Source organism: Myodes glareolus, chromosome 19, assembly GCF_982192425.1.
Source record: "Myodes glareolus chromosome 19, mMyoGla1.1, whole genome shotgun sequence".
In the NCBI taxonomy this organism is placed as follows: Eukaryota; Metazoa; Chordata; class Mammalia; order Rodentia; family Cricetidae; genus Myodes; species Myodes glareolus.
Genome location: NC_142044.1, coordinates 11447525 through 11470640, shown reverse-complemented (window position 1 = coordinate 11470640; position 23116 = coordinate 11447525).

Sequence of the window (23116 nt, the reverse complement as noted above, 5' to 3'; positions counted from 1 at the left end):
GGCAGCTCATGCTGATGAGGATGAGGAAGAGGGGTGGGAGGGTAACCTTGTCCAGACACCCAGAAAATTGATGTGTTGGTTCCCCAGGAAGATGAAAATCCATCCACCTCATGATGCAAGATTACCACTTTTGAACATATATTCAAAGAATGCTTCTTAATACCACAGAGATACTTCCTCAACGAGGGTCATTTCTGTTCTCTCTCAATAGCCAGAAATTGGGAACAACCTACATGTCCCCCAAGAGAAGAATAAAGAAAATGCAGTGAATTTACACCATGGCATATCACTCAGCTGTTTTTTATAAAGTGGTATCATGAAATGTGTATGTAAACAGACAGAACTAGAAAAAAATTATCTTGAGTGTGGTATCCCAGATGCAGAAATACAAATATGGCATATATTTGTTTACAGGTGGATATTAACTCTTAAATCAATGAAAGTCAAGCAACAATCCATTGAACCACAGAGGTTAGACATAGAGTAAGGGACTAGGGAATACAGACAGATCTAATTAGAAAAAGGAAATAAAATTGATAATTTATGGATGGTTATGGGCAGGGTGCTTGAACTGGAGAATCAAGAGGGGAGAAAGAGGGAGAGGTGGATGCTGGAGAGAATACAGGGAAAGACAGCCAAAATTGATAGGCATTTGAGGGGTAATATGAAAACTTAATAGAGTAGAGGCTTCCTAAATTTATATAGATACATGAAGATAATCTAAATGAAATCACCAAATAATGGGAGAGATAGAGTCCCAACCTGCCTTGTCTTGTCATCAAATGAAGTTTCCAATAACTAGTATTGGAGTTGTTGACTATAAAGAGGCCCATGGGAATCCTCAAATAACGCAGATGATTTTCCATGACTGCAGTTTGCTCTCCACACAATGACAGTAAGACCCCATTGCTGAAGGCAACACCTCCACAAATTTACGTAGAGCCTTCACCCCATGTTCTAGTCTTTCATATAGAAAGGCCTTATGGTTGCTACCAAAAGATAAAAATAAACACCAAGATGGCCTCAACCCCTCTGATCTACAATAGTGTCCTCTTACATGATATACTAGGTAATGGTGGCACAAATTTGGAAGAAACCAACCAATATCTGAATTGACTGAAGGCCCAACCCACAAGACAAGTACTTAATGGCAATGCTCACATGACCAAGAATCAGAGACTAGATAATTCAGGGAAAAATCAAATACCAAATAATATTGGTCTGAGAAAAGTACTACCAGTGATATTCTGCCATACACATAGATCAGATCCTTGCTCAGCCGTCACCAGAGAAGCATTATCCTGCAGCAGATGAGAACAAGTACACAAACCCAGAACCAGACAATTTGCAGAGAGTGAGAGATCTTGGGACACTCAGCCCTAGGGTGATTGATCTAGAAAATCCTCACCCTCAGGGCTCAGCAAACCCTTCAGAAGTTCAGGCAGAAAGAGTGTTAGTAGAGCCAGAGGGGATGGAGCACACCAAATAAACAAACCCCTTAAATCATGCTCAAAGCTCTTAAGAATTTATGGAGACTATGGCAGCATCCCCAAGGTCTGCAAAAATCTATCCCTGGTACTTGGAATATACATTATGAGTTACACTTTAATGTTTCTGTGGGATTGCTGTATGTGACAGTGAATGGATTTCTGAGATTTGTTCCTTGCTTTGGGCTCTTTCCCTCTTGTTTCCTTGTTGCTCAACTCAGATACCATCATTTCTGTTTTATCATTTTGCTTTCTATTTTGCTATATTTACTTGTTGTCCCTTACAATCCTGTTTGTTTTCTAATGGAAGACAGAAGGGTCTGTGCTTGAATGGAAGAGCAGGTATGGAGCAACTAGGAGTAGTAGAGGGAGGGGAAGCCGTAGTCAAGACATATTATGTGAGCCATTCTCAGTAAAAATGATGAAAATGGAGATCATTTTGCTAGATGAAAAAAAATCTCTACTTATAAAGACAAATAATACATTTTTCCTATATAGAATCTAGGTGTGTTTGTGTGTGTGTGTGTGTGTGTGTTTTATTTATACATAGATATGAAAACAGACAGAAGAGAGATCTAAAGAAGGACAGAGAAGAAAACAAATGATGGTATTGTGAAAAGCAAGAAAACTTTACATGATTTTTTTCATATGCACAAGCTGTAAATTTATATTAAAATAGAAAAACATATATGTATTTGACAATAAGGTCAACACTAGAGAGGTGAAGAGGATAGATGCGGAAAAAGAGGAAATACAGTTAAGAGAATTGTAAAATTATATATATATACATATATGTGAAAAACTCTTAATAAAACTAATTAATAAATATGTAAGAAAAATGAGTTATGAAAGATTCTACACAAAATAAAAACTCCAATCTTCTACTGCCCTTTAGAGCACACACTAGATATTAAGGTTTCAACTCTTCCTGCTCCTCCTTGGTGTACCCTGGCCTCCCTCTAGGGTAGTGATATGGTGGGGGACTTCTTTATGTTACCCATATAAAAATGGCCACTCAATAAAACCTGGTGTGTGCTAAGGATTTATTTTGGCTATATCCTCTTCTTTTCCTCTTTCTTTTTTCTTTTATTTTTGATATTGTAATAAAATTGCATCATGTTCCCTTGCCTTCCCAACACCCTTTTTCCTTAACCAACATGACGTCTTTTAACGTACTTCACGTTCTTTAAAATGTTAGAAATCTTTTCATACCTTTAAATGGGTACAATCATATCTAAATTAATAGGTTTTGTTTCATGGCTGGATGCTTCACAAGCAGAAATGTAATTGTTTCAACCAAAGTGATAAATTGCAGGGAACAGTAGCTATTGTAGGACAATGTCCTAATAAAATGCCCAAACTCTGCTTTCATCTCCAAAGGTTGACCTGTTCATGTGTCTTGGAGAATAATCTTACTATTTCCAAATAAAAGTTCCTGTCTCTAAAAAAAATTATTGTAAGAGAAGTTTTATATTTAAAAATGAATGTGTAAAGTTTAAAATATTAAACTTTAAAATAATAAAAAAATATTATCAAAAATTGCTGCAAGCCATGCTAAAGATTTTAAGAAACTAAGAATTATTGTAAAATTATTGTTATTATTATTATTATCAATGACATTATGTTTTACATTTGCATAAATGTGAATTGTCTTATTTTCTTCCACATATACAAATATTTATTAACTTGTATCATCTTATTCTCAGAAGGGTCAATGCCTGTCCAAACCTTTTCTATGAGTGCAAAAGTATCAAAATTTCAAGTTATTATTTATTAAGTAAATAAGTAAAATCTTAGGCTCATCTCAAGCACATCAGAGAATCACTGTGGTAGACCAGCTAGAACGCTCTGGGCTTCACTAACTAGTTAGCATCATGGCTTGTAGAAATCCTCAGCCGCCAGCTGGGATTGTGAGAGAAGAGTTTAAAGGAGTAATTAATATATTAAAGTCACTTTCATCTTTGATTGATTTACACTGTGCAAATCCATTTATAATCTTAGCAGAATTTAAATCCCTGAATTGCTCTCTCAAATGTAAGATTTCAGAGCATAGATCCTGACAAAACATTGACTTGATTTGAAATTTATGAAAAACACATTGTTATGTAGATTTAATTAATTTTAATCTTCACAAAGCTAGTCTAGTTTTTCAGTTTCTGCAATTTACAGTCTTGACATCATGCAATTGCTTATTTAGTAAATTACACATGATCCCACAGCTAAATCTAAGGTGAATGAAATATATAAATTATCTATACTCTTCCTTGAAATGCATGTATATTCTGTTCAAACACTCAGTTGAAGGAACCATCTTAAGTTTGACACTTTATGTTTGTTCAGATTACACCAGCAATACATTTTAAGGGACCCAACGAGATAAAAGACACAAATACTGCAGTTTTTGCAAGTTTAAGTGCTGGTTTGTATTTTAACCTAGAGTTGATAACTTTTGGCTGTGTAGCAACTACTTTTGACTTGAATAATGTTACGCTATATCCTGTAGGCATTAACATTTGAGGCATCAGGACAGGTTCTAGCTGTCATTATGTCTATATTTGCCCGAGGGCTCTCTCAAGTCAAGATAACTGTACATTGTTAGAGCCAGGAGCTAATAATGAGAAGAGTATTTCAAATATATATGTTTAAATTTTCTATATCCTAGACAAAATAAAAAAGTGAACTCTAGACTTTTTCTCAGGTTACAGACCAATGTGATCATACAGCATCATTATTTGAATTCTTGTCCTGGTTTCAGTCTCTCACTGTCTGATAACTGATTTTGCATCTGTGTCATCAACAAAAAGGTTGATTGCTTACCAGAATCAAAACTTTATCAATAAACCTTTGCGCATATTCTTACTTATAAATTGACAAATTATCAATTTTTTTATATTTACTTTCAAATAAATTCTCCACTTCTAACATATCTGGGAGGGGTGCCTGCACCCTTTGTTTCTCTAAATATGGTGTTTCATTTCTTATATTTCCTCACTTAATGTTCCATAAAAATTTTCTTGTAACATTTCTTAATGAGGTTCATATTCCTAATTACTCTCAAGACGTTCCAACCTAAAGTCAAGCTATAGTCCTGCAGAGCACTAGAGGTGTCCTTGCCAAACGAATTTGTTTTTCAATCCATGGACACACTTTAATGTCCACAAATCTCAGTATTTCAGTGGAAATTGAAATTATTGAGCACAGATTACACCTTGCCAATCACATTTCCGGGTTCCTGTAGGCCTGAAATATGTGAAACTCTTTTCTGTCTTACTTCAATAGTTTATTCTGCTGTGTACTTTTGTACAATATCCTTTAGCTTTGTTTTATCTTATATCAGCATGTCATGCAAAGTTTACAACCAACCTCAATCAAGATTTCAGTCATAAATTTATACAACTTTTTTTTGAACTTCCAAATTCTGATGTGTTAAATGATATCTTTGTTACTTCTATGATTTTCAACATCTTATTTCACATCAACTCATTGAACAACATATCTTTAGCTTATGCCCCCATAAGAAAATTCCCTACTCATATCTGACTACATTCTTTCTCTCAGTCACTAGGGTATCAGAGAGGATTTCACTTCTTCTCTTCTCTTCTCTTCTCTTCTCTTCTCTTCTCTTCTCTTCTCTTCTCTTCTCTTCTCTTCTCTTCTCTCCTCTTCTCTTCTCTTTTTACCCTTCTCCCTTACCTGTCCTTTTCTTCTTGTCATCATCTTTCTCCCCTTCCTCCTTCCCCTCTCTCTTCCTTCCCAAAAGTCAGGTGTATTAGACATACAATTCCAACTCAATAAATTTTGTCAGTACCTGGATTTGCACTTGATTTCATATATCATCTAGCAGTCTCCATCTTTGTGTTATAATGTATCCATATTTAGGGTCATGACAGGGATTAAATTTTCTATGATACAGATAGAAACAAAATATATTAAAAATAAAATTATTTGTCAAAACACTTGCTATTTTGTAAAAAAAAATATAACTCACAATAAATAAGTTTTTCAAGGGACCTGCTTGATGCTGCCACCAGAGTGATGGAATTAAATATGTATAATAATGTATCATCATAGGACATATTCTGAAATGTGGTGTTAAAGCCTTTCTTGGGAGGTCTCTGAAGTATGGTGCTTAAATCCAAATATGCTAAAATTTCTGCAATGTTTTCATTTCCAATTATTCAAACTTCTAAACATTCTAAAAACTTCACCCAACCCCCAAAGCACAGTGTTTTGCTTCATCTATAGCTTGAATAATTTCACAGTGCTGCCCCTCTTTTGATCGTTGATGCTTTATTTGTATCAGCATGTCACAATAGTTTTATAAGGTGATTTGGGATATTGTGGGTAGACATAAAATCCCCCATTATTTATACAATGATTGCTCTTTAATGTATTGTGCCATGTGTGATATATGAGTGCTTTATAAAATATATTCTTTATGAGGCTCACAAACACACACATTACTAAAATTTCAAATCCACATTTGACAGTCAAAATTCTGTATATGTACTAAGTTTATTCTGCAATATTGATTTTTGTTGGTTACAACTTACATTACATGCAGTCTTCCTTGAGACTTAACCAGGCCTTATAATTTCATACTTTCTGTAATTAGGAAAGAAAATTACACCAATTTACTCTTCTTGGGTCATTTCAAATACTCTCATTACAGGCCTCAAATTTCACACTGAAGTGTAAAAGTATGTATAATTTTCAAAACTTAAAATACTTTAAAAATAACAAGCAGGTGCTGATGTTACACATATGTCTTCTTAAATGGTTTTCATTAATGATCCCTTATCAAATAAGACATGATTATATGAAGCTATGAATGTATATGTAAAAATATTTATTTATATGTGGTATATAGATAAAACATTTGACTTTTATAAATTATAATAAACTTGTTCTTAAATTACTATCTTCATATAAATCTAACTTTATCATGATTTGCAACAAAATCAAGTGAGTATCCTTGCTAGATGGATGAGCTTATTTTATTTTTATAATAAAATCATTCTGACAGAATATTTGAGAGGAAAGAATACAAGGCATATTTAATACTATTCAAAGTTAATATTTTCAATTAAAAATTCTGAATACCGTAAACATTGCTTTTTATGTGGACCACAAATTGTAAGAAGGATATCTCAAAGGATTTTGCCGGCTCAGATGCTTTTCCACAAAACCCCAGGTCATTTTCTGGCATCCACACTGGGAGACTCAGAATCTCCAGAAAGTTCCAAGATATTTTATGTTCTTTCTGGACTTTCAAGTTCCACAGACACCTGAACACACTTGAAACTAATAATGCCAGTTGTACCAGCATAACAAATAAAAATAAATTAAAGCTTGTAATAATTATAAATGTATGTATCATACAACTAACTTTGACTGCAATAATAGTATATTTGAAAACTTGAATGAAGGATATCTGGACATCTTTTCAAGTAATTGCAAATTAATGAACAATTATGACTACATGAGTAAAAGAAGCAGTCAAAAATAAAGTTAGAGAACATTTTTTGAATGGCTTTGGACCTGGAAAATAAACAGTATTTTATTAAAATTATTTTGCAAACAAATTAAAATATGGAGTTCTAATAAAAACAATTATAATGTAATGTCTATAGTGATAATAATTGTGAACAACAGAGAAAAGTATGCTTCTCAGTAATAGACAACAAGTTTAATACAAATAGAAGAAATAAGAGAAGAATAAGATAAGGAATCAATAAAATATTAAATAAAGAGCCAAAGAAAACCTAACCTAATATGAAAATTTATATAATATGTAAATTTTCTGAACTAACTAAGTAAAGTAAGAATGTAAAAAATGTCAAGAAAATAGAAACAACTGTCCAGAATCCAGAACTATTAATTGAAAATGTAAAAATAATTTCTATAATTGTAACTTTTTCTGTCAAATGAAGGGTGTATAAGGCAAGGTCACTATTTTGCACAGTTTTAGAAAGTCAAAGAAAATATGACAGGAAATAAACAAATAATTTAGTATTTATTTTAGTTTTCAGTGTGCTAAAATGATGTAAGTCTATAGTCATCTGCATAAGATGACATATATTTTCTTGAAAAATACATTTAAAATCTTGTGCAATGGCAGAATTTCTTTAATCAAAGGAGTGTAAGTGCACTTTTAGAAATATGAGCATGTAACTTCTTTCTTTCTTTTTCCTTCTAGAAATTTTTTTCACTGAGTATCATGCCAGGGGTACTGGGACTGACAGCATCTACCCACAGGGGTTCCCTGCCCATAGCTGCTTTCAATCAGAAAAAAATCTCTAAGTTTCTCATGGTGAAAGTTTATGAAAATTCTATCAGAAGTGGACAAACTAATGGACAAATAAAAACGATTTCATATAGATTAAACACACACTGAAACAATTATTAATAACTAGGGAATTGGCAGTAAATAGGCTAAGCTTTCGTAGAAAGCCACATATAAATCTAATGTTATTAAATAATTATGGAATATCTAAGAATATATAAATTATTCATGTAAATGACATTCTTTTTTTGGGGGGAGGGTTGAGACAGGTTTTCTTTGCAGCTTTGGAGCCTGTCCTGTAGTCTGTAGATGGGGCTGGCCTTGAACTCACAGAGATCCTCCTGCCTCTGCCTCTGTGCTGGGATTAAAGGCGAGTGCCATCACGGTCCTGTCGTAAATGACATTTTTAAGTAGTTTGCAATTAAATTTGTTGCTTTCCACTTGTTTTGGTGGCATCAATTTCAGTGAACAAACAATTACTTTGATAATGAGAACACTAACATCTCTTGACTTACTTAATTTTCTCAACAATAGGCTGGATCTACTATAAAAGATATGAAGAATAGCATAATTATCAAATGCTAAATAATGGACATTTTAAAGGATTCCTAATAATTGCAAATTCTTGCATTTTTACCATGTTGAAAATCACTATACTTAGCTGAGACCTAAACTCATCTTATTTTACAATATTTTCTTGAGTACAAAACTATTAATAAGTCTCTTCCACATCTGAGAGGATTTAATTGTCAAAAAGCACCAGTCATTGATTCCATGAGAGCAATCCTGCAAGTATTTTGTGCAAAGCTGCGAGGACCATGACATGTAAGGCATAAACATTACAAGGGGAATAAATTTGTGTTGTTGAAAGACTAACAGTTGTTGCTCTAATTTCAAATAGTTATTTCCTTAATACTGAGAATTTTTTGAAACTTGAATATAATAGCAGCTTTCTGGATGATAAGAGCACGAAGTGTCAAATCCTAGAGCTGAGCCAAGGCTTTTCAGTCTTCAAGCTCAGTGATTGTTCTACATTCATGTTATTACCTGCTCTGGGAATGAAAAGAAGGGGTGATAAACATCATTGCATGTCTCTTCTTAGGAACTTGGAGTACTCAGACAAAACGTATACAAAACTTCATGGTGAAGAAGAACAAGCTGGAGGTTGACAGAGCCCAGTATTGTGCTTTCGTACATAGCTGACATCATTTGTTTAAAATTTTGTTCTGTTTCTTATGTTTCTTAAACTAAATCAAGTTTATTCTAATTTGTTGACAAACCTGATCTCATTATGTAGGTCTGACTGTACTGGAACTCTCGAAGCCATAGGAACCTGCCTGGTGCTGCCACCTGAGTGCTGGGAGTAAATGTGTGCAATAATGTGCTCTGCAATGAGAATAGGACCTATTCTTAAATGTGGTGTTAAAGATTTTCTTGTGAGGTCTCTGAAGTACGGTACTAAAATCCAAATATGCTAAAATTTCTGTAATGTTTTCTTTCCCAATTATTTGAAACACTGCTTCTCATATAAATGCATATTATAGGTAAATATTTATTTAAAACCCTTTATATCATGAATGCAGAAATAAACTTTGAACTTAATGAGAATAACTGAAACATACTTCTGTAAAGACTTGCCATAGAGTTTATAGCTCAAAATTTCATAAATTATTTTCTTTACAGGATAAATCTCTGCTTTACAAAACACAGAAAAAATGAAATCTGTTAAAATAATTCAAAATGTTTTTAAAGTTGGCCTACTTGCCAATTGAATAAATAGTATATTAAATGTTGGTTGAACTTCATTATTTTCTTCACACTGGTTACAGAAATTTAGGTCCACAGAAAAATTAGTAGAAATTGTAGTTCCCATACAACATTGACTATCACAAATTCACAGACACCTGTAATATACATATTCTCTGCAGAATGTTGTATTTTTTGTAATTAATGAATCTATATCTGCACAGTATTACTATTATCACTCAGAAGTCAGGGAAATGTTGCTGCTGTATCTCCATTAAAATGCTGTGGAAAAAATAGTTTCTTTGATCTAAAAGCATTGATTGACTATTCATCCCTCTTCACAAGGGCTAGTAACTGCCATTTATGCTGTGAAGCACATTCAGAGTTTTGCCTTTTTCTGTATGTAATGATACTGTGGAATCATCTGCTATGGAATGTGGTCTGTTTAGATTGGCTTATTAATATAGAAATATGTATGAAAGTTGCTTTATAATCTGTCTTTTTTTGATAGCCTGTTTCTTTTTTAATTCTAAATAATACATCATTAGGTGGATATAGCATGCTTTCAATTGGACTTATCTACTAAAGCACATCCTGATTGGGCTTGTATGTATAATCCTCAAAATGTTATCATAACATACAATTACAGTTTGTGAAAAATCCATTAATTGGGTCAGTTTTATATGAAGTGTTTGGGAAGGAAAAGAAAATAGAGAAATGTTAAAATAAAATTATAATGAAAACAATAAAACTATGCACAAAGATAAAAAAGCTTCCATGTTAGAAGCATCTATGAATAAATTATTGAATAGACATGAGTGTGCTAATCTTCGCTTGCTAAGTCTGCTAACACTAGACCTATGTCTCAAAGTTAGTCACTGGGCACTGTGCCCCCACCCTGTCTGGTTACAGTCTTACTCCTGAAACCTTGAAACCCTTGTGTTGCCATGGCAAATGGCCCAGCTATTTATTGCTTACACTAGAAATGTACTTTTGACCAATGAGAGTAACTCTTAAAATTCTTTTATCACTTCAAGTTTCCTGTAATAAGGAGAGATTTTTTTAGGCTAGAGGAGAAGTACCTTGGAAGAATTAGAAGTATATCAGGAGAATTAGGATAGAGGCAGAAGAATAAAGAAACTTGTTTGGAACAAGCAATGTGTGCAAGAGTTCGTTCGCCCTCAGGAACCCTAAGAGAAAAGTGTCTTTCACTTTCTGTAGTCTCCCATCTGAACACTGAAAATAATTTAGGGCTCAACAACAAAGGCCCTCAATATCAATCCCTTATTTCTTTATTGGATTTATCTTTTCTTGAAATCACAAATATTCACTTGTGGTACCATTCAGAATATTGTGTTATATGTGTTGGTTTGAAAAAAGAAAATGGTCCCCAAAGGGAGTGGCATGGCCCTATTAGGATGTGTGGCCTTGCTGAAATGGGCATGTACATTTAGAGTAGTACATTTCCTCCTACTGGAGGAAATGTATCACTGTGGAGGCAGGCTATGAGGACTCATAAATGCTCAAGATGTTGCCCAGTGTCTCAGATCACTTCCTGTTGCCTGCAGAATCTATATGTAGCTGTGCTTCTTCAACACCAAGTCAACCTGCACATTATCCTGTTGTATCATGATGACAATAGACTAAAACTATAATTTTGTAAGCTGCTACCTCAATTATTTTTTTTCAGAAGAGTTGACATGGTCATAGTGTCTCATCACAGAATTAGAAACCCTAAGAGAAGGTCTGATATATTAAGAAGTAAATTTTAAACTGATTTTCATATATAATCTGTATGTATACATTTATGAATTTTTATGAGAATGTGTGGGTTTTAGGTAGCTGATTGGTGTAAAACAAATGGCTTCTATACTGTGTTGCATTGCTTGCTTATAAAAACTCAGTTGTTTTTCAATTATTTTCTCTCTTCTTTATCTAACAATACATATTCTATATATTTATTATGTTTACTCAAAACTGTGGAACATTATAAGATCAAGCAGTGCTCCTTTTTCTACTAGTTGTATATATACACTTAAAAACAATAAGAAAAATATGGTATTTCAAAGCATCTTCTACAAAAATCCAATAATTTCCACATGGAGATTTTCAAATCATGCGTACAAAGGAGCTATTGTTCATGCTTTCACTCGATTACTTCAGCATATACATAAAGTATATCAACAAATTATATAGTGATCAGTAGATATGTTAATATTAGATGATTTTATTCTAAAAATACTAGAAAATAGTCTCATTCATTTTTCAATAAATGTTGGAAGAATTCCACCAGACATTTTGTTTGAATATATCATAATAACATTAACTGTATTTAAAAACTAAAAAGGAGAAAGTAGATCAAGTTTATTTATTTTCTTTGTGTGTGTGTGTGTGTGTGTGTGTGTGTGTGCGTGTGTGTGTGCGTGTGTGTATGTCTGTGTCTATGTCTCCTTCTCTGTACCTGTGTGTATTCATGTGCCACAGCACACATGTGAAGCATACATGACAACTTGCTGATGTGGTTTAGTTGGCTTCATCTACCATGTGCTTTGTTCAAATGGAATCAAGCTGTCAGTAAGAGAAGATGGTGATTTTACACATGGAGACAGCTTACTGGTCTAATACTATATATTGTTTTTTGATTTTTGTCTTCTTGTAGTTTGTGTGTACTGTTGTTTGTGTGTGTGTGTGTGTGTGTGTGTGTGTGTATGTGTGTGTGTGTGTCTTCTGCTTTGTTATTATTTTTATTGATTTTTTTCCTGCCTGTTATCCAAAGAGGCATAAAGATTGTTTGAAAATGGATGTGTGGGAAGATCGATGCCAGAGAGAGATAAGGGAGGGTAACTGTGAAAGAATATAGCATATGAAAATATTTTCAATAAAAGTGAAAAGTTAAGAGACAAAATTTTAATATTACTTTGACTCTCCTATAAAATGTGCTTTATACAATACAACATTTTAATCACATCTAGTTTGTAAAAGTATTTTTAGAAAACTTACAAAATGAAAGGAAGGAAGGAAGGAAGGAAGGAAGGAAGGAAGGAAGGAAGGAAGGGATGGAGAGAGGGAAGGACGAAGGAAGGAAGGAAGGAAGGAAGGAATGAAGAAGAAAGAAAGAAAGAAAAATGAACCAAAATGACAAGACGTAAACTGCAAGCTGCCACTCATTTGTCAGAAACTTTGTGTGTAAGAGGCAGCATTAATGTGAGAAGCTTAAAAATTGCCAAAGGTTACCATACTATATGATATGACTTCATCAAAAGATAGGAAACTCTCTTGATTGATAATGTAGAAAATAAGACTCTATCTGCATGAATTGCTCAGGTAATTGCAGTTGGAAAGATAGTTACCCGGGAATAGATTCCATCCAAGCCTTTCCAGTTCACTCCACTTCACTTCCACAAGGATGTTTCTCTGCTAAAAAAAAAAAAATACATTCTTCCCTTTTTAATATAGAAACTCTCAAGAAATTGCCCTATTCTAGGGGGATGAGGTTATTTAGATTAATTGCTCAAATATTTGCCATTGGCAACATACTTTCCTTTCTTCTGAAACCAAACATTTGAAACTTGATTTCAGTATTCCAGATTGAAGTGATACTGTGTGGTAATCATCAAAATTATTAAATCAGTCTCTATAAATTGATTGTTAGAAGTCAGTTGTATATTTCAAACTTTTCTTAATTAGTGTTCACTATATTGTTATTCATAGCAATAGAAACTGGAAATGTAAATAATAGGTATTTAATGAATAACTTTGTAAAATGAATAGTGTATATGGTTAAACTGTATGACAAAATCTTAAGAAAATGTTTTGCTGGAAAGTAGAAGGTCAGAGAAAATGTATATATATATACATATGTATATATATACAATGTATATATTGTATCCAAATATGTTTAAAACATTAAAAAAAGGAGATTCTGGAAAATATTTCTGACACAGACAAAGAAACTAAAATGTATGCTACATTTATTCAAAGTTTAACAAGAATTGTGTTTTGTGAGATAAAATTCCAAATATACTATTTGCTGATATTGTAAAATTATATCTAGCAAGTTAATTTTAATCAGAAATAAAATAGTATAAGATAGTATAAAATTTGTTCTTCAAAATGCTGTTTGTTGTATAAATTTTGAGCATTATCAGTATAAAGGAATGTGTAAGTTCATAAGTGGTTAAAACCTTTTAGGAAATGGTGTTAGCACAGCAGGCAGAAGTAAAGTTTTTCTGTAGTTCCTTCAGAATTCATAAACAATATTTATGAATTTATAAATATGCTGAAATTTTGAATATATTTATAAAGAGTAAATAAGGCAAATAGCCAGACACATTATATTTTATTATGTTTCCTCGCAGAAAACTCTAATTCCTACAAATCTAAAGGCATATGTTGCGATTCCATCACTCCTTCTGAGCACTTTCCCTAAATCAGTGTTTGTGAAATCAGTTTGAACGAGGACCGCTGATGACTCATTCAAGGTCTTCATTATGTTTCCCATGCATATTCTGTAAAGCAGAGCTCATCAAAATTGTGTTGTGGGACAGTGGCTCTGGGACCACTGAACAAAACCAGAGTCTGAATCAGAGTCTTTATTAAGCCATCTAGCAATTCTCTGGAGAGAAGCAGTTCTCACAGTGTAGCCCTGGATGTTTCCTGCAGGGAGTTTGTAAAAGCAAGGGAACATTCTGTGTGGCAGTTGAAGGGAATGAAGAGTGAGTAAGCAGTTTTAAAAAAGTAAAAAGTGACAACTAGCTGAAATATCTTGACTTCAAGTTCTCTCAAACAGGGTAATCTTAAAAGGACTTCTCATGGGGAGGCGGGGAAAATAGGGGTCAGGTTTATGTCAGACCTAATATGACTTCAGCTGGGACAAAATGGAGGAACCTTGGTCCTGTCACATTCCAGTACTAATCTTAGAAAAATGAATCAAATCACAGACTTAGCCTGCTGCTTAAAGAAGTATAGTGGGCTCTAAGGACCTCAGGTTTGACTAAATTCATCCTTTGTCTTACATAATTGGCCATACGGTTTAAGATGTGGGATCCCACGCTTGATCAGATCAGACTGAGAGTTAGAGGTCCAGTAAGTGCTAATAGCTGAGTAATTATCCAGGGGGACCAAGTGAACAGAGATGAACACCAATTATTAAATGTATGTCTTTTTCTCTTTCTTTCTTTCTTTCTTTCTTTCTTTCTTTCTTTCTTTCTTCCTTCCTTCCTTCCTTCCTTCCTTCCTTCCTTCCTTCCTTCCTTTCTTTCTTTCTTTCTTTCTTTCTCTCTTTCGTTCTTCCTTCCTTCTTTAAAAATTTTCCCAGCCGGGCGGTGGTGGCGCACGCCTTTAATCCCAGCACTCGGGAGGCAGAGGCAGGCGAATCCCTGTGAGTTCGAGGCCAGCCTGGTCTACAAGAGCTAGTTCCAGGACAGGCACCAAAAACTACAGAGAAACCCTGTCTCGAAAAATCAAAAAAAAAAAATTTCCCAAACCACAATGAAATGTTTTTAAATTATCCTTTATTAACTGGCATAGATACAACAGGTTTCTCTTAAAACCATCCATCTATAGTTCCCACTGCTTCATAAGGAATGATTCTGAGTTCTCGGATTCTGGAAGATCACATTTGGGAGTTACTCTACGTGCTGCTCTAGTTCAGAAATAGAATTGTCTAAGGTCTTTAGATCTTGATTCATCTACTTAATTAGATTTTTAAAACCTTTTTGTCTCCTCTGCCAAAGACAGTACCTATGGCAGTGGAGCAAGCTATGCTATCTCAGACTAAGTGTGGAATCATTTTTCATTGTTGCTGTTGGTATTACAATTCGGGGTCCATATTGATGTGTAATTTCCCTCTGTATGCTGTGAATATGTTTTATTTCTGTTGGTTAATAAAGAAGCTCTTTTGGCCTATGGAAAGACAGACTATAGCCATTCAAAAAATCCAAACAGAGATATAAAGAAATAAAATGGTCCTTCACTGTTCCTGTTTCACAGAGAAAACTTCCAGACATTCTGAAGGACACAGAAGAAAGTGACTGACAAACTTCCAATACAGGCAAAATAGTCTTTCAAATTTTCAGCTTCATGGAAAAGCCTGTCAAATACTATGGGCCTGTAGGCTGAATATGGATGCCCTAAAATTACAGAAGAATTGCAGTTGACTGCTCAGGCAGTGAGATGTCTCTGTCAATTCTAGAGTTTTGGAAGTGGCTTACAATGCACACTTACTGTTTACTTAAGTAATATTATATCCTTCTGGCATCTGATGGAGTTGAAGACAAATAGTTATAGTTATCATTTTCCATTGTTTTGCTAAAAGATAAATTAGTTATAAAACTTTAGACTCACAAAGATAAAATTAATGATAGAATATATTTTTAAATTTGCCAGATACAATAGACTAAATTTAGTAACTATAATTTTTCTTGATATCTGTTTTGTTATATGTAATTTTACAATGTTAAAGTTAAAACCTTTCTTTTTATTTATACAGAAAAGGGAATATGATGTTGCATTTACCTCTGTGAATATGTTTTATTTCCATTAGTTAATAAAGAAGCTGTTTTGTCCTATGGCAGGGTAGAATATAGCTAGAAAACTAAACTGAATGCAAGGAGAAAGAAGGTAGCGTTAGGCAGCCATCGTCTTGATGCTGAAGGAGAAAGACATCTTATAGATACCCAAAAAACAAGAGGAAAGAAACCGTGAATCTCATGAGAAAATATAAAATAATACAAATGGGTTAATTTAAGGTGTAAAAGTTAGTGAACAGGAAACCTGAGCTATTAGGCCAAAAAGTGCTGTAACTAATGTAATTTCTGTGTGATTTTTCACATCTGGGCAGATGGGAAAACAACACACAGTCTCTGTTTATAAAACCATATTAATTTTTTTCCTTCTTTTCCATTCTATAAGTATATAGAGAGAATATGTGCTAAAATGTATAAAATGTGTTTTGAATTAGGAAAGCATATGAAAAGGCATTCCCATCATTCCCAAAGCAATACATTCCCACCAAGTAGTTCCAGGGATTCAGAAGTTTTTTCATTGTCTAGATGAGTTAACCTTTAAGGTATCAGGCATTAGAACAAAGGGAAGGGTCTATATTAGAGCTTTGGATATCAGATACATTTTATCTTAATTTAGGCTGCCCCCTTCACAATAATTTTTGCCAGTCAAAGGTCTGTAATAAGTGTGACTGTGTTTAAGCAATATCCAGCCATCCTGACCAATCTTTGGATGAAAGTTATTTGATGTGGGAGGTGATATGGGCTGTGAATATGTTTTATTTTATTATGCCATTGATCAATAAAGAAGCTGATTTTGGCTAATAGCTTAACAGAATATAGCCAGGCTGGGAAAGATATATAAAGAATGTAGGCAGAGTCAGGAAGAAGTCATATAGTTGCCTGGAGGAGACAGACACCTCCACTAGCATCTGTCCTCATAGTGATGCACAGATTAATGGAGATGGGTTAGTTTAAGACATAACAGCTAGTTAGAAATATGCTTAAGCTATTGGCCAAACTATATTGCAAATAGTATGGTTTCTGAATGATTATTTCATATCTGCACAGTTGGGAAGGAATGAGCAGTGTACCCCTAACAAAATGTATGCCAACATGGGACTGACTAAATCCACAAAGCTTGGAAAGAAACCCTAGACACAAAAGAACAGAGTTTAGCATGGCTTTTTGGCAGCAGCATTTTCTTGGGTAGGGTCTGTTTGCTAGAAGAAAGCAGAGGCATGATTTCTTTAAGAGAGGTCTTCCTGATTTAGCAATAGTAAAAAAAAAATGCTTTTGAAAAAAGCTGGCTTCCTGGGTCATGCTGCCTTCGCCAACTCTGCCTCTTTTGCGAGGTCTGACTATGGAGCATTGAGACAGGGTTTCTGAGCAGAATACTACAACTTGCTTAATGGCAACAAAGACCTGCTAGAACCTGACCCTGGATCTGGGGTGGAAAGAATGGCTCTCAGTGGCAGGGAACATGTCTCTTCTATTTTTGCCTGGGCAGAGCCCACAGGCAGTGCCGTGGAGTTGGTACTAGCCACACCCGCTTAGCATTACAATTTTTTTAAAAAGGCACTCATGGTCAGAAAAATAATTATAGATACACAATAAAATTCAGATAAAAATGATCTCTAAATGGTCACAGTGCTGAAAAAATGTATGTAAGCTTGGGAGAAAGAAGAAAAAGAGTATAGAGAGTTATAAAAGGAGTAAATCATTTTAAAAATAAAGCAACATCTTTAATCTTTACAGAGACAGAGTAAACTTACAGAAAACATAATAAAGTGAAAGAAATTATAAGTCATGTAAAGATAAAGTATGCACAGAGAGTCTAGATTATGTATACTATTGTGTTTTCTTTAAATTCTTTGACTGGGTAGGAGCTAAGCAAAGAGAGACATTTCATTATATGGGCTGGTAATCTAAACCAACATTTATATTTTAAAGGTATTTCGACTTCAAAATTTGGGTCTAAGGATCTGTTCCTTTGGAAAAATGTTCTTCTTTTGTTTCCACAGAGGATGAGAACCTGTGGATTCCTTCCAGAATAATGTGACTTGATTGATCAAGACACCCTGAAAGGTCACCATGAACACCTCCAAAATAGCTTCATCCAACAAAAACAGGAAGCAGTTTGGGAAGAACTATGCCAAAATTACCAAATATTGTTTATAAATGTTTGTTTCTATTTAAAGGAGGATATGCTATAAATATGAATATTTTGTACTGGTTTGAATATTGGTTTATTGATACAAATTTTGGATCAAATTTGTTATATATATATATTTCTGTTCTTGATTAAGGTATTATGTATGTGCCACTCATTTTAAGATATAATATATAATTAAGGAATACAGATTAATAGATAAACATCTAAAATAGTCAAGGTTGTAGTCAATTAGTTAGATTTTCTAGGTATATAGAGATACAATTCAGTTAGATAAACAATCAACAAACATTTCAAAAACCTAAGGAATATGCCATTTAAAATGTTTAAGTTACTAATTTAAAACTTTTCATGACAATGAGACACATCTGTGCCAGCCTCACAGGTCAGGGAATCAAGCAAGCTAACTGAAGATCTTCCCCTGTCCCAGTGTAGCTCACAGATCTCTCCCCTTCCAAACTTTCTTCCCTCACTAATTTCTATATCTCAGTCCCAGGCATCATCAGGCATTTCATAAGAACCCAAAGGGTGCTCTGGTCATGTAAGCAGGTAGCTTTACTGCAGATCTTCATAACTGACTCCTCTCCTCCAAATCCAAGAGCCCAGTCTGATGCCCTGGGGTCCTTCTCTCCTCTCAGATGCCATATACAGTGGATCAATCAGATCTGCTTTCCCTACTTTCTCCCTTCAAGTTTCATTATTTCAGCTCTCAGATCCAGTTGGTTTTCTCTGAAACCACTCTAATTAAGTCAGACAGAAACAAATTAGCCAGCTAGGTGAGTAGGGAAGCTTAAGTTATTTATTTGTCCTCCTCTCCCTGATATATCCAACCCCCAATCTCATCCTATCTCTGTAGCAGGCAACCAGCTGTGCTGTTGTGGTCTCATTTATATTCGCCATTCTATTCCCAAGACATTCAGTAGATCTTGGTGAGCACCCTGCTTTCTTCCAGCCTGTAAACAAACTCATTCTCCACCTTCTAACCCATTCCATTCCTAAGAATCAGCTCTCAATCCCTAGGAACACATTTTACTAAGAACTTCAAGTGGCCACACCCTGCATGATTTCAGAATTCCCTACCAGATAACAGTCTGACATTACAATCTCTTAAGAACCACAGAGGGTAAACAAAAACATAGAACAAAATGGGCACTTAAATATAAGACAAGATACTAGCAACTAGAATTAGAACTGTGTCAAACCCAGAAGCCTAGATCCCTGCATAAAAATAATATCAATACCAGCCATAACAAGACATCTTCAGTAGAGCACAGCAACCCTGCTACAATAACATATTAGAAGCACAACATATGAGAAGAACAACATATTAGAAGCAAAGAAAAAAGGCATTAAAATTGCCTTTATGAATGCAGCAGTGGTCCTTAAAGATGGAATAGGTATATCCTATATTGAAATCTTTGAGAACACTGGAAGGAAATGATCGAAGGAGTTCAAGGTCTGAAAGTGAAAATGGAATAAAAAAGAAAACTCAAAATGAAAGTAATCTGGAAATGAGAAATTTAGAAACTTGAAAATAAACCTAAGAGGCAAGTATTACCAATGAATTACAAGAGATGGAAGAATTATTTTCAGGCATTGAAGATGCAACAGGAAAAACGAATACCTATGTCAAAGAAAATTGAAACATAAAAAAAAAAATCTTGACAGAAAGTATCCAGGAAATCTGGGACACTGTGAAAGACTTAATCAAAGAATAATAGTAACAGAGAAATGAAGAAAAAAACAGATCAAAGGAACATAATTTCAAAAAAATCAGAGAATAAAACTTCTAACCTAAGCAGATACCTATCCAAGTATATGAAGAATCAAGAATATGAAATATTAAAGAGACTTAACTTGAAAAGAAAGTATTATTGACTCGTAATAATCAAAATAATGAATGTACAGGGCAAAGAGTGACTATTGAAAGAGAAACATAAATGTAGACATTTTAGAATAACACCTGACTTTTCAGTGAGATCATAAAAATCAAATGAGCTAGTAAAGATGGTTTACAAACCTGCAGAGACCAGAATACTATACCCATTTAAACTTTCAATTTCAACTTATGGAGAAACAAAAACAAACAAACAAACAAAAAACTAAAAGCAAAACAAACAAACAAAGAAAAACCCCAAACAACAGACCAAAAAGAATCCACGGTAAAACCAAATTTAAGAAATATTTCTCTCCAAATTTAGGTTGCAGAGGGCACTAGAAGGAAGACATGAACATAAAGAGATTAAGCAAACCCAAGAAAACATTTGGATTATAATCAAAAGAGGGATTGAAAATCCACACCAGAACCTCAAAATCAAAGGAATCAATAAAAATTACTCAATAAAAACTCTGAACATTAATATTCTCAATTACCAAATGAAAAGACACAAACTAACAGAACTGATTTAAAAACCTGATTCATATTTCTACTGCACCCAACAAATACAACTTTACATCAAGGAAGAACACCTCAAGTAAAAAATATGGGGAAAGTCATTGTAAGCCAAAAACTTGGAGAAGCAAGTTGCTACAGCCATCATAGAAAAAAAAAACAACTACCCGAGGACATTACAATTGTTATCATCTACATACCAACCACAAGGCCACTCAAGTTCATAAAATAAACAGCACTGAGGCTTCAATTACACATTGATTATCACACACTCATAGTGGGAGACATCAATATTCTAATCTTGAGACTAGATAGATCATCTACACAAATATACACAGAGAAATGCAGGATGCAAATGACATTAAAAACCAAATGGACCTAACAGATATTTATGGAACTTTTATACCAAAAATATTTAAGTTTCTCATACTTCATGGAACTATGTCCTAATCTGATTACATACTCAAAAACAAGGCAAGTCTCAACAGATAGAAGAAAACTTAAATAAAACACTCTCCTATCTCAACAACATGGATTAAAGATAGATATAACAACAGAGATAATAGCAATCTTACAAGTTCATGGAAATTGAACAATACTCTATTGAATAAAAAATTGATTAAATAGAAATTAAGAATGAAATTAAAGCCTTCCTAGAATTAATGTAAATGAGTACTCACACTCAAAAAATTGGGACACAATGAAATCAATACTAAGAGACAAGTTCATAGCTCTACGGGCCTACATAAGACATTGGAGAACTCTCAACCTAGTCACTTAACAGCATACATAAAAGTTCTAGTGCAAAAAGGAGAAATCAGATCCCAAATCAAGAGACAGTAAGAAATAACCAAACTCAAGACTGAAATCAATAAAATAGAAACAAACAAAACAAGAGAACAATGAAACAAAAAGTCAGTTCTTTGAGAAAACCAGTAAGAGTGACAGACCGTTATCCAAATCAAATAAAGAACATAGAGTATGTTATTAACAAAGTTGGAGGTGAAACAGGGAACATAGCAACAGACCGAGAAAATTTATGATATCATAAGGTTGTACTTTTAACATCTGCATTCCAACAAAGTGGAAAACCTAAAGAAATGGATAATTTTCTCAATACATACCACTTACCAATGTCAAATCAAGATTAGATAAGCTATATTAATAGGTATATTATCCCCAGTGAAAGAGAAGCAATGATTGTTAATTGCCTACCCCCGTAAAAGGGGGAAAAAAGTAAAGAAGTAAAAAGAAAAATAAAGAAAAAAAATGGCCAAATCATTTTAGGGAAGAATGTCATAAGACCCCCCCCCCCCAAAAAAAAGGTTAATGCCAATATTCCTCAAATAATTCCAAAAAGTAGTAACAAATTTTATTGTTCAATCTGTTTTAGAAATCCTTAGTTCCTTTGATGTGCAAACCACAGAACCAACAAAAAAGCAACTACAGACCAATTTCTCTAACAAGCATAGATACAATAATGCTTGCATATCAAATCCAAGAACACATAAAAATATAATCTACTATATTCAAGTGAGCTTCTTCCTAGAGATGCCTAGATGGTTCAACTACTATAATTAATTAACTTAATTTACCATAAGACAAACTTGATGTAAAAGAAATGATCATCTCATTAGATCCAGGAAAGGTCTTTGAAAAAAATTCAACAGCCCTTAACGATAGAAGTTACAGAGATATTAGGTATACAAGGGACATATCTCAATATAATAAAGACAATTTACAGTAAGTCCATAGTAAACACCAACTTAAGGAGAGAAAACTAAAAGCAATTCCACTAAAATTGGGAACAAGACAAAGTTGTCCACTCTTTTTGTATCTAATCAATATAGTACTCGATATCCTTATTAGAACAAATAAGATACCTGAAGAAGATCTAGGTTATAAAAATTAGAAACAAAGAAGTCCAAGTATCTTTATTGATAGATGATAAGACAGTATATATAGGTGACCATAAAAACACCACCAGATGGCTTTTACAGCTGATAAACACTATCCTCAGTAAGTTGGATACAAAACTAACTCAAAAAAATAAATGGACCTCATAGAGAGAGATGACAATATGTCTGAGAAAAAAATCAAAGAAATTTTAGAAAATTTATTTTCTAAAATAGGTGTAAAATGATTTAAAATATCTTGAGGTAATTCTAACAAAGCAAGTGAAAGACACATGATGAAAATTTAAGATGTTAAATAGTGAAACTGAGGAAAGTATAAGAAAAAAAATTGAAAGATCTACTCTGCTTATAGATCAGTAGAATTAATAAAGTTGGTCATTCTAAAAAATAAAGTTATCTACCGATCCAATGCAATCCCCATAAAAATTCCAATGTGATTCTTCATAGATCTTAAAAGAACATACTTAAGTTTCATCTGCAAACACACACACACACACACACACACACACACACACACACACACACACACACACACCAAAACAAAATGCAAAAATAAAACCCCAGATCAGGTAAACTAGTTCTGAATAATAAAAGAAGTGCTGAAGGTATCACC